Raw genomic sequence first — 10625 nt, 5'->3', positions numbered from 1 at the left:
CTAAAACACCTGTTCTAGCAGTGACGTATATTCTCTATCAGGTAAAATATGCAAATAATCAAGGGCCTGCAGGTTGGCCACCCTGCATGCTACTAATGTTAACAACTATCTAAACACCCCAAGAGTTTGGGTTTTGTTTTGGTTTTCAGATCTCTCTTCCCCAGTTTACATCCTCTTCCAAAAGGAATCAGGTTCAACTCAAAACTGGCTTGGGTTTTTTTTTTTTTTGGTTTTTTTTTCCCCCCCACTCCTCTTAGAAGTAGCGGTAACATTTTTTACAGTATGACACCATTCTGGACTTCTATGCCCTGTCTCTGAGATTCTAGACTATCTCACTACAGAGATGATGAAGGGTCCTTGGTCTTCTTCTGGCCGTGTGTCGAGCCAGTGGGATCAATACAAGAAACGAGCCCCTGATGCCTTGTTCTAAAGAAGGCAAGTGAAGGGGTCGGTAGCACGAGCACACTTGTCCTCGTTTACCAAATCCTCCCGCCAACCACCCCTTCTTCTTCCCTTAACACTGTAATATTTGTTGCTGGAAGCAAGGATACCATCCAAAAACTGTGTTACCGATGACAGCATTAAAGTTTAAAGGGCAAGAGGGACTTTTTTTAAGCAGGAAGCGTCAATATAAACACTGGCTGTTTGGGTGATGGGGAGAGAGAGATGTGAAGACTGCTGACATTTAAATTGTTTTTTTGTCGTTGTTAATTTCACGTTTTTGTTACATTCTCTGTATTCGGAGTAATCCCTTTCCCTTTGTGACTATATTGCATTTAAAACTACAACTCTTACCTTAGTGAAACCATGTGTTATCACTCCATTGTGTGGTTACTTCTCTCTGTATTGTGGCCTGCCGAGGTCTCCCGGGATGACCACCCACCCAGGAATCTTCAGTACAGCCGAAGTCTGAGCTAAGCTCTCTGGACGGTGGAAATAAAACCAGTCTGAATACAAAGGGTAGAAGGACTAGAGTGAACTATTAATGTTTTTGTCTGTCTCACCAGTGGGACTTTTCATCAGTCAACCGTTGGTCTAAGATGCAGGAGAAGAATAACATCCAGACGTGAGTTGCACGAAGAAACACAGCTGTGGGCAATCATTATCAGTCTTGTCTTACAGACCTTCTGGGGAACATCGGGACAAACGCTTGTTGCTATTTGTCTGAAAACCACACGCTGAAAGTTCTAGAACCATGTCTGTAAAGTCCAGTTGGGTGAGCCCTAGGAATTCAAAGCTCGAGGCCTCAATAAAAGACCGCCAGGGCTGCTGGGGAAATGCTCATGACACAATACACCCCCTGTCAACAGGGTGGCAACCAAGGTTGCGTGATCACAAGAAGACCCAGGAACTACTTGTCACCACTAATTGTTAACTGAGATTTTTTTTTTCTCCTTAAGAAAGTGAGTCATTCAGAGAAAATTCCAGAACACCTTGTTTTACCATAACAATGCATTTCATAAATCACTGTTATCTCTAGATTTTCTTTTTTTTGATCATCTTAAATATGCCTAAGGCAAATGTAGAAGCTGTTTATCCTCTATTGAAACAGCTGGGAACATTTGTAAAGGTTAAAGACACATATTCCTACAGCCCTTACAGTTTCCAAGACAAGCTCAGGGGAGCTTAAAACAGTATTCTGCAAAGACCCAACAATTCTGAGAACTTTCCTCTATAAATCCTGAAGAAATGGGGATTGTCTCATACTTACTAAATGGTTGCTGTTTTCCCTTCTGATATACTATTTCTCCAGTTAGATCTTTTTACTATTTAACTTGGCTTTTATACCAGCCTAGGTGGCAATGCTGTTTTGAATGGCTGTCAACAGGTAAATGATGTGGGTCTTTACAAAATCATTTTGCCTAGTGATCCAGAAAACTTGTAATTTAGAATGCTCAACCAGAAAAAAAACTATTCTCTACATCTATCTCTTCAGAAACTTTAAAAAAGTTATAATTTGGGCTTATTTTAGGAATACGTCCTTTTTCTAAACCTGTAAAATTATAATAATTAAAAGTATTGTTAAAACTGTGAAGTCACTTATTTATTTCAGGTTTCCCTACAAAAAAACATAAATTCACCAAAGCTTATTCTCCACTTATTTAAATGTCTAAATAGATCATTTTAAATACAAAATTAAAATTGTGTCTTATCTAAAACTAAGTTTCATCAAATACAAATGTAAACAATTAAAATTGGTAAATATCAGTTTCAAACATCTGAATATTAAGCATTGCAAAGTGTTTTAACAACTTGTACCTAAGTTCCATATTTTAATGACTACTTCAGAAACTTAGAGCTCTTTTAAATCCTCTACATCAGCCCAAATACTATACATGATAATTCTAAAGAAAAAAGATTAAACTTCATGTTTTATACAGCTCTCAAACCAACAGCCAGGTAACACTAGTAAACTGGCCCGAAAGCTTGTGTCCATCCACCATCTCCCTACGACACTGCCTGCAGGATTTTCCAAGAGTGTCCTGAGCTTTGCTAGGGCACAATGCCTGCCTCTTGCCACTTGCTCTATAGCCCCGAATTAGTCTAAAACCCAACTGGCTTTCTTTTCAAGTGTGTCCCCTCCATCCACGGCCCCCCAAACTCTCACCATTGTTCATTTTAGGAAGAAAACAACGATATGACACTAAAATTTTAGTGTTATGAGCAAAGGTATTTTAACTCATACCATAAATTCTTTGGCATCTGAAGGAAATCATGTGCCTGTCACGTAAGAAGCAGAGTTATGTCGAGTGGAAAAGATGGCACAAAGATAAAACGGCAGCAGGTGACAAAGGGTACAAGAGGGGACAGAGGACAACGAGGAGAGGGATATGTAGCATCAGATTCGATTTTCAAAAAAAAATGGTAGGGTTTTTGCAAGTTGCAAACAGTAAGGGTTTGACTCAATTAGACCGAAGGGAGGGGCCATGGAGTGATGCTTTACTGGGAAATAACCTGGGTTTTCACTCAGCCACGAAGCACCTCATGGGACCCTGAATAAGCCATTGACTTTTCTAAGATCCTTTTGAGTTCCAAAATTAACGCGTTTTCGTCATGAGCTTTCAAAGCGTGTGTTATGATAACACAAGTACTTACAAAGGACTCCGGTTGTAGTTAGGACAATATTTAAAGAAGCCGCGGAGTTTCTTCAAATGAAACCTGCATGAGGGCAGGATGAAAACCAGTTAACAAATTCAGGACTTGGTTTATTGCTAATCAGACAACCCTAACTCCATAGCTGGAAGAGGGTTGACTAGTGTCTTGATTCGTATTTCCGAAGCAGTTACAGGTAAGGTATTCGAGTGATTACCTCCACCTGTGAAGTGTAATGAGGCAAGTGAAGGAGACCAACCAAATCTGTCCTATTCATCCACAGTCCCTATTAAGAGCTGCCATCATCATTATACTGGAAAAGGTACGAGTTAAAGATATCAGCCCATGTTCACTATGCCAAAAAGCACTTCTAATCTATAGGGTCACTTTTTCTTTGAAGAGCTAAGTACAACTCTCTCTAAATGAGCATGAAAATGTTAACATGTTAGAAGGTTATCTATTTTATCCATACTGTATAAGATAGAATGGCCAAAGCTTATGAGATGTTTAGTGTAGCATTGTGGAGAACAGGGCCGCCAGATGTGAATTTGAATTCTATCACTTTCTATTAGCTCTAGAACCTTATGTATATTAGTTAACCCTCAGTTTTTTTCATTTGTTCACAGGTAAAATGCAGCTTACAATTTGTTTGAGGGGATAAAGTTTAATTAGAGCATATGATATGCAATAAACAGTCGACAAATGTCTAGTTTCATTCTAACTTCTCCAGATTAAAAAAAAAAAAAAATCCTATGATGGAGAAAACATTTTAAAAGGTACAACTACCATATCCAAAACTCCTTTCCTACAATGAATACCTGACAGATAAATAGTTTCCCTCCTGAATCTGTAAGATCCAAAACATGTTTAAAGAAATTGTTTAAAAAACGATTTAACCAAAATGAGAATGACTTTACCTTTCTTCAGTAGCAAAACCCAGTGTCTAGAAGGTCAAAAACAGATCACTTGGGCATATCCCGGAGTTAAATGCCAGAAAGGCTAGAAATGATTGGAGTATGAACCAATCCCAAATATCTGAAATTCCAAAGAACTTCCTTTTTATTTTTAAGAGGTCACAATGGGTAAGGTCTCCATGTTGATAACTACTTCCAAAGGTTTTGTCAACAGGTGACAACATCTTTACATTCCTGCAATAATACAAGTTACAGTTTTATTCCTGGAATGGGGTTGGTGGGATATAAAAAAGAGAAAGGGTATACCATATGCCAACGTGGAATTTTAAGTATCAAATTGGTTTATATCAATCTTGGTACTAATGACTAAGATATTCCTTTCGAATGCTAATGATGCATTTGATTCAGGACACCAGAAAGCCAAATATGTCCTCAAGGTCATACATTGGGCCTTTCTCTGAAGGTCTTTCAAGTTCTAAGGACTTTTGCTTTTCTTTTCTTTTTTCTTTTTTTTTCATTTTAATACCAATTCAGTATGGCGGCTGGGGTTCTACCAACCTACCCACTTTAGACTTTTGAAACCAGGACAAGTGTCCTGGCGACACACTCAAAATACCATAGCTACACCTGGACCATTTTTCTAAACCACAGACTTCAATGTCCTACCAAACTCTCTTCAAGGTACCAACCACCATGGCTCGCCTGGCAATTCGACCTCTCTGAAACAAACATATGAACAGCTATAGATGTAGAAGATGAAGTAAAAAAAGCCGATCCCCTCACAACTTTACGGTGAATATGCTGAATAAAAATGCCCAGAATACGTGTGAGGCATTGTCCTAAGTGTTGGAGGATGTCATTTACTCCTTACCGTAACTCTATATTGTAACCTCCATTTTACAGATGGGGATTGAGGCACAGAGAAGCTAAGCAATTTCCCAAAATCCACACTGCTAGAAAATGGCAGAGACGAGATCCTTAATCCAGTGAATTTGGCTCCAGAGACCAACCCCACCACACCTAGACCTCTGAACCACGCTAAGTATCACGCTCCCCACACAATGTACAAACAGTGACTGAAATACACATTTCAGAGAGAAGTCCCCAAAAACAAACCAGCAAAGCCCAGCCCTTCCTCCTCATCCAAATGAACAACCACTACAACAAATCAATTCAAAATCAAGTTCATAAAATGTTTAAGTGATAAGGGGGGAATAATGTATAAATGCTAGGCCTTCACCACTGAAGGCCATTTTCCTATATTATCTTGAAATGCTTCCTGATGCCCTGGGCCCGTCTTGTGCTTGCAGATGGTCTGTTTCTCAATCTCTAAAGCTTTCAGGAATTTATTCCCAGACTTTGAAGCCTGCTCAGTGGCAACCTCCCCTCTCTGATGAACTTGGCTAGTCAAGAAATCTCTTTTCCTGCTGTTTCTTCAAAAACTCTGCCTGTGGAAAGCCTGATTTTTTTAAAGTTATTTAAATCCTTAGGGTGCAGAAGGAAAAACTCTGAGATTCTCCGGGCACCCCATTTCAGACTTCCAGAGGGAAAAACAGAATGCCGTTTAATCACAATGCTTCTTAGCCTTTTGTCCTCTCAAAATTAGAGTTTAACTCTATGCTGGTAAGAAGTTGGCTCTGTATGGCTGTCTATTACTCTTGATAAGGTTCACTGGACAGTTTTTCTCACGTGACACTTACCTAGATGTCTGTCTTAATAGCTGTGGAGGAAATGACATTTAACAAAAACCTTCCTTTGGCAGACTGGGAACTTCCGTGATTCTAAGACTAGCCCAGTATTTTCTCAAAGAACTTAAATGCCATCTCTTGCATTACATAAGCAACCATGGAGATTGCCATGAGGGTGGCCATCCTGACTTCGCTCAACCCACTTTTGGGCAAATTCCCATACAGTGTCTCAGAATTTCAAATAGGTATATCTGTTAGGAATTGGGATATTTGAGCATCTTTGAGAATGAAATAGCTTTCATTCAACTGCACACACCCAGAGCCCTCAGGTCTTGATTTATCAGCATGGAACAAAAACACAGCTCAATATATAGAAATTAGTTACTGGTGTCAATCACAGAGAATGCGTTGAAATACAGACAGAGAGGTCCAGGAGGCCCTAAGAGCCAGCCATAGTATTTATGCACTTTTTACACGTGTGATCCTTATTATGTCCTGAAAACAGGAATAATTATCCCAGTTTTACAACTGAAGAAAGTAAAATCCAGAGAGGTTTGAAATAATGTGTGCAAAGCAGCTGAGCCAGGGCCTAAAGACTTTCCAAGTCCAGTTTCTCTCCACTACACTCCAGGAAACCCTCCCAAAAAAATCTCCCCAAAACACACCAAGTGTACCCTTAAAAAAAATTCTGACTATTCCAACCTCAAAGTAATTTCCTGATATGTATTCACCATAATTAAGCCAAAGAGTAAAGTTCATGTTGCATCGGGTTACTGCTAAGTCTTAAGAATAAATGGAAAGGATTCAGCGAGTTGAGAAAACTTGATAAAATGAAGATTCCACACAATTTCCCCAAGAACTTCAACTTGTCTACGTACGCAGAGTTTTTCCTCAGCAGTTACCTGGTTTTTAGTTTACCAGCTAAGACAATCACCAAGATGTTAATCTTTTGATTAAAAAGGTATAAAATGAGTAGGTAAAAAACGACATATAAAACAAAAGCCTAAGCAAACCAAAACATTTCTTTGTACACAATCAGACACCAGAAGCAATAGCTTTTGACAAATAATGGTTGACAGGCTATTTTTTTTTTCTGGATATTTTTTAAAACAAGAATTTATAAGATATCACAAAAATAAGACAAAACCATTTTATAAATCCTTTATTTAGAAAGCATTGTTATTACAGCTTTTAAAGTTCAGTAGTACTTAATGTGAGTTTTTAAGCCTATAAATGAACATCTTAAGATGTTCAATGCAACCCATTTGTTTTAGGGGTATACTGGTAGAAATTGAAAATGAGCTTCTTAGCAGACTAGCTAGGCTCTCTCCCTTTTACATACAGATTTAAAATTTATTATTTTTCAAAGACCAATATGAAGCACTATAAAATATTCTATAAAAACTAGTTTACTTTCATATCATTAATAAGGTTTTATTTTATAGCATGTGTATACATACGCACACACATACACACACAGCATCCTAATTGCTTTAAAAATGGTTTTGGGTTTTATAATTTTTTTATAAAACTAAAATGAAAAACAAAGACATCTATTTCGCAGAGATCGAATCTTCTCCAAATGTTTAAGTTTTTCATATTCCACTTATTTTGACCATGGACTGAAAATGATTTAAAATTGTTCTTAATGTGAAACACACACACACACACACACACACACACACACACAGAGAAACAACAAATCACATCCTACACTATAACATGGTTTGTTCTAGTAAATCCAGGAAGATTATAAAGACTAAAGACGCTTCTGAGGATGGGGCACCAAAGCCCTTTGACCTGAGCTCTTCCATTGGATGTTTTAATTAGAGTGATCTGGGGCGGGGGAGACAGGGTCCTCTTACACATGCCACAGTGAAAGCGTGAGCACCAGTTAAGGACAAAAATGCCACTGTCCACATAGTCTCTATTGGTGCATTTTTTTCAAAAGGCCCAGTTAGCTCCCTTTCTCCACCTGCTAAAGCTTGGCAAAAAACTAGCTAGCTAAAAAAATAAGGTAACACCTTTTTTTTAAAATTCCATTTAAAAATTATCTTGCTCAAAAACCTGAGACTCATTGAATTTCGGGTAAATTGGTATATATTTGTTATTGAATTTGGTCTATATTCCAACTCAGCTCTCCCTCAAAAACACAACCTACAGGAAAAGAAAACAGGAAAAAACTACATATAGCCCCCTAAACCATGATAAATCACTCAATGCTAAGGAATAAGAGAGGGTAACAGGCAGCTACCCCATCAATGTCCCTTAATCAAATGACTTGATGTAAAAAGTTCACGTTTTTATTAAAAGGAACAAAAGAGATGATTTCCATTTTCCTGCCACGTGTTGTCCTACTGGGGTGTACTGAGAATACTTAAGCATAAAATTATTTTAAATATATGTACCATTATAAAAACATTATATTTAGCTCTTATTTTGTATGGATAGCGTCTCCTTTTTGGATGGTAAAACAAAGTAGCCCAAAAAGAAATCTAAAAAGCCATAACCTGGGTAATACATTATTGGAAAGAAAATCAGCCATCCAAGATAAATGTATTATATATGTATATAAATGTATTTTTATATACACATGTATATAAACGTATTTATATGTACATATGTATATAAATGTATTTATATATATATATGTACACACACACACACACACACACACACACACACACACACACACACACACACAAAAGGGAAGCGTCATGAACTTAACCGTATTCACCCCCAGGAACCCCAGACTGCCTTCTTCCTCCCCCATGAGTGGATTTCCATTTCCATGGAATTGGCTGGGATTCCTAATGAAACAATGAGGTAGGAATCGAGAGAAAAATGAGTTAGGATCCTGACAACGTAACCATTTTCTCTGCTCTGGGTTCTGTAGGCCATCTTGTTCCTATAAACGCCAAGATGTCTCAATTTTTTCCCAAGTGGTGACACTAAAGGCAATACTCTGTTTTGAGACCTATGTCCCTTAATCAAATGATCAACAGCTAAAATCTGTTGAACAATTAACAGATGAAAATTAAGGGTTACCATCACTGCAGTACGATATGTTAGAGGGAAAAGAACAATGGACAGTAGTAGAAAGGAAAATAACAGTGTTCAGTTCAGTAATATTTAATTTACAATTTTCTCTCATTGTAAAAGCTAATCTTATTTTGTCAATTGAAATCACTAAGAAAGCAAAAGATGAGAGACATCTTGATAAATAAGAAACATACACACGGCGGAGGGTGGTTGGGGGGGCAGTGGAGGGAACTGTCATTTGCGCCCAAGGGTTTCACGCAACATTTAGGGCAAACGCCTTTGTTCCTCGGCCTTGGAAAGGAGTGGGTGGGTGGGTGGGTGGGTGATGGAGAGAGATCAGACCCGGCTGCCCGGGCCCTCCACACCCTGCTCTGCGGCGCATGCGCGAGGCCAAGACAAAGGAATAGGTAATTACAGTCCTGATTCATTCATTTTGCCCGCAGTACTGGGGATCTGTTAGCCTTGGCTGTAATCCCAGGGGGGGAGGAAAGGGGGGTGCTGGTCCACACCCCTACAGTAGGAAGACCACCTCGAAGCTAGTGTTTGATTTTAACCCGCCATACATGTGCTACTGGCCTCGCAGGAGACCGAGGTGTGTCAACCCTGCTCAAGGTACTAAAAAAGGGACCCGTGTGCGCCGTGCTAATTTCGGCGGGGTGAAAATTACACAAGCACAGGCTGTCCACGGAGTTCTTTTCAAGGCGGAAATATCTCCGGGAAAGCTGATAAGGAGCCCAGCCAGGCGTTCGATGAATATTCATGAAAAGAATGCGGTTTGCGGCCGCGCATTGTGTGTATGATAGGATCCAGGGATTCTGAAATTTACATTTCGGGGCTGGGGCGGTGGAGTGGGGGGACTGGAACCGAGCGTCGGGTTTCAGAGTTAGTGCTTAAGGCAAAACCTGCTAAACCCCAACCAAATCACAGAAGGGCTGGGCCGTCAGGGGCCGCGCGCTGTCACGTTCAAGCTCACACCCTCCGGGCGGGGGCCGCGGTTGGAGGCTCCTAGTGCATCCTCTGAACCGAAGACTCCAAAAAATAAAATGCTCAGAGGTGGCCCACGGGTAAATGGGAAGGCGATTCAGCCACGTCCGAGGCTGAGGCTGTGGATCAGCTCAGATCAGATGTGCTTCTGGAGGCACGTTGTCGTGTGAACCTCGCATTCCTTGGCCACCCCGAGCCAAGAGTCCCACGAGCCAAGGAAACACATTTGCTAAACCAAAAGGCCACCTCCTTCCTCTGATCAGACCAGATTCCCCATGTTCCCTCTCCCCTTACTCCCGCCCCACCCCACCCTCACCCTCCATCTTTGGCTGCTGCGCCCTCGCACCCAGCGCCTTCTTGCCGGCAGAGGAAGGTCCCGATGACAGGTAACACTCCCTTGGGCCCCACGAAACTGTCTCTTCGGGACTCAGTGCGCTTCAAGGGTTTCTCCTTCAGCAATTTCCTCAACCACCCCCCAAAAAACTCGGTTTATCAGACTGACGCCCCTCGATCCTTCCCACCCTGCGAGTAGCTGAAGCCACCCACCTCGGGGGCCCCCCATCACCCCAGATCCCCGAAGTGCCATGGAGCCCTCGTGGAGGGACCCCACGCCCTGCGCCGTCTAATCGGGCCCCGCACCGCCACCCGCCCACCCCCACCGGGCTGCCGCGCAGAGAGAAGGAAGGGCCTGGGGAGCGGGGCGCTGTTCAGCGGGTGAACCGAGGCCCCCGGGGCTGCCGGCGCCGCTGCTCCGCGCCTTCTTACCGGCTCTGGGTGCCTGCGCCGCCCCTGGGTGACCGCGGTGTCGCCGAGGGGCCCGGGTCGCTGGCGTCGTCCGGCCTGGTGTCTGGCCGCTGACCGAGGCTCTCTCCGGCTCGACGGCGGAGCCCGGAGCGAGGAGCGA

General features: G+C 41.5%; 1 protein-coding gene across 1 annotated transcript in view; it reads right to left on the bottom strand.

The window, feature by feature from the left end:
- The window catches only part of BASP1 (brain abundant membrane attached signal protein 1), a 50629-nt gene extending 40010 nt beyond the window's left edge, over positions 1-10619 (bottom strand). Inside the window, exon 1 of the mRNA XM_011356436.2 lies at positions 10487-10619. The gene's annotated coding sequence lies outside the window, so the exon portion shown is untranslated. The remainder of the gene's footprint in view (positions 1-10486) is intronic.
- Between the last annotated feature and the right edge of the window lie 6 nt (positions 10620-10625).

This window comes from Pteropus vampyrus, unplaced genomic scaffold, assembly GCF_000151845.1.
Source record: "Pteropus vampyrus isolate Shadow unplaced genomic scaffold, Pvam_2.0 Scaffold27, whole genome shotgun sequence".
Classification (NCBI taxonomy): Eukaryota; Metazoa; Chordata; class Mammalia; order Chiroptera; family Pteropodidae; genus Pteropus; species Pteropus vampyrus.
Note: the sequence above shows the minus strand (reverse complement) of the source record. Positions and strands in the feature narration are given on the sequence as shown.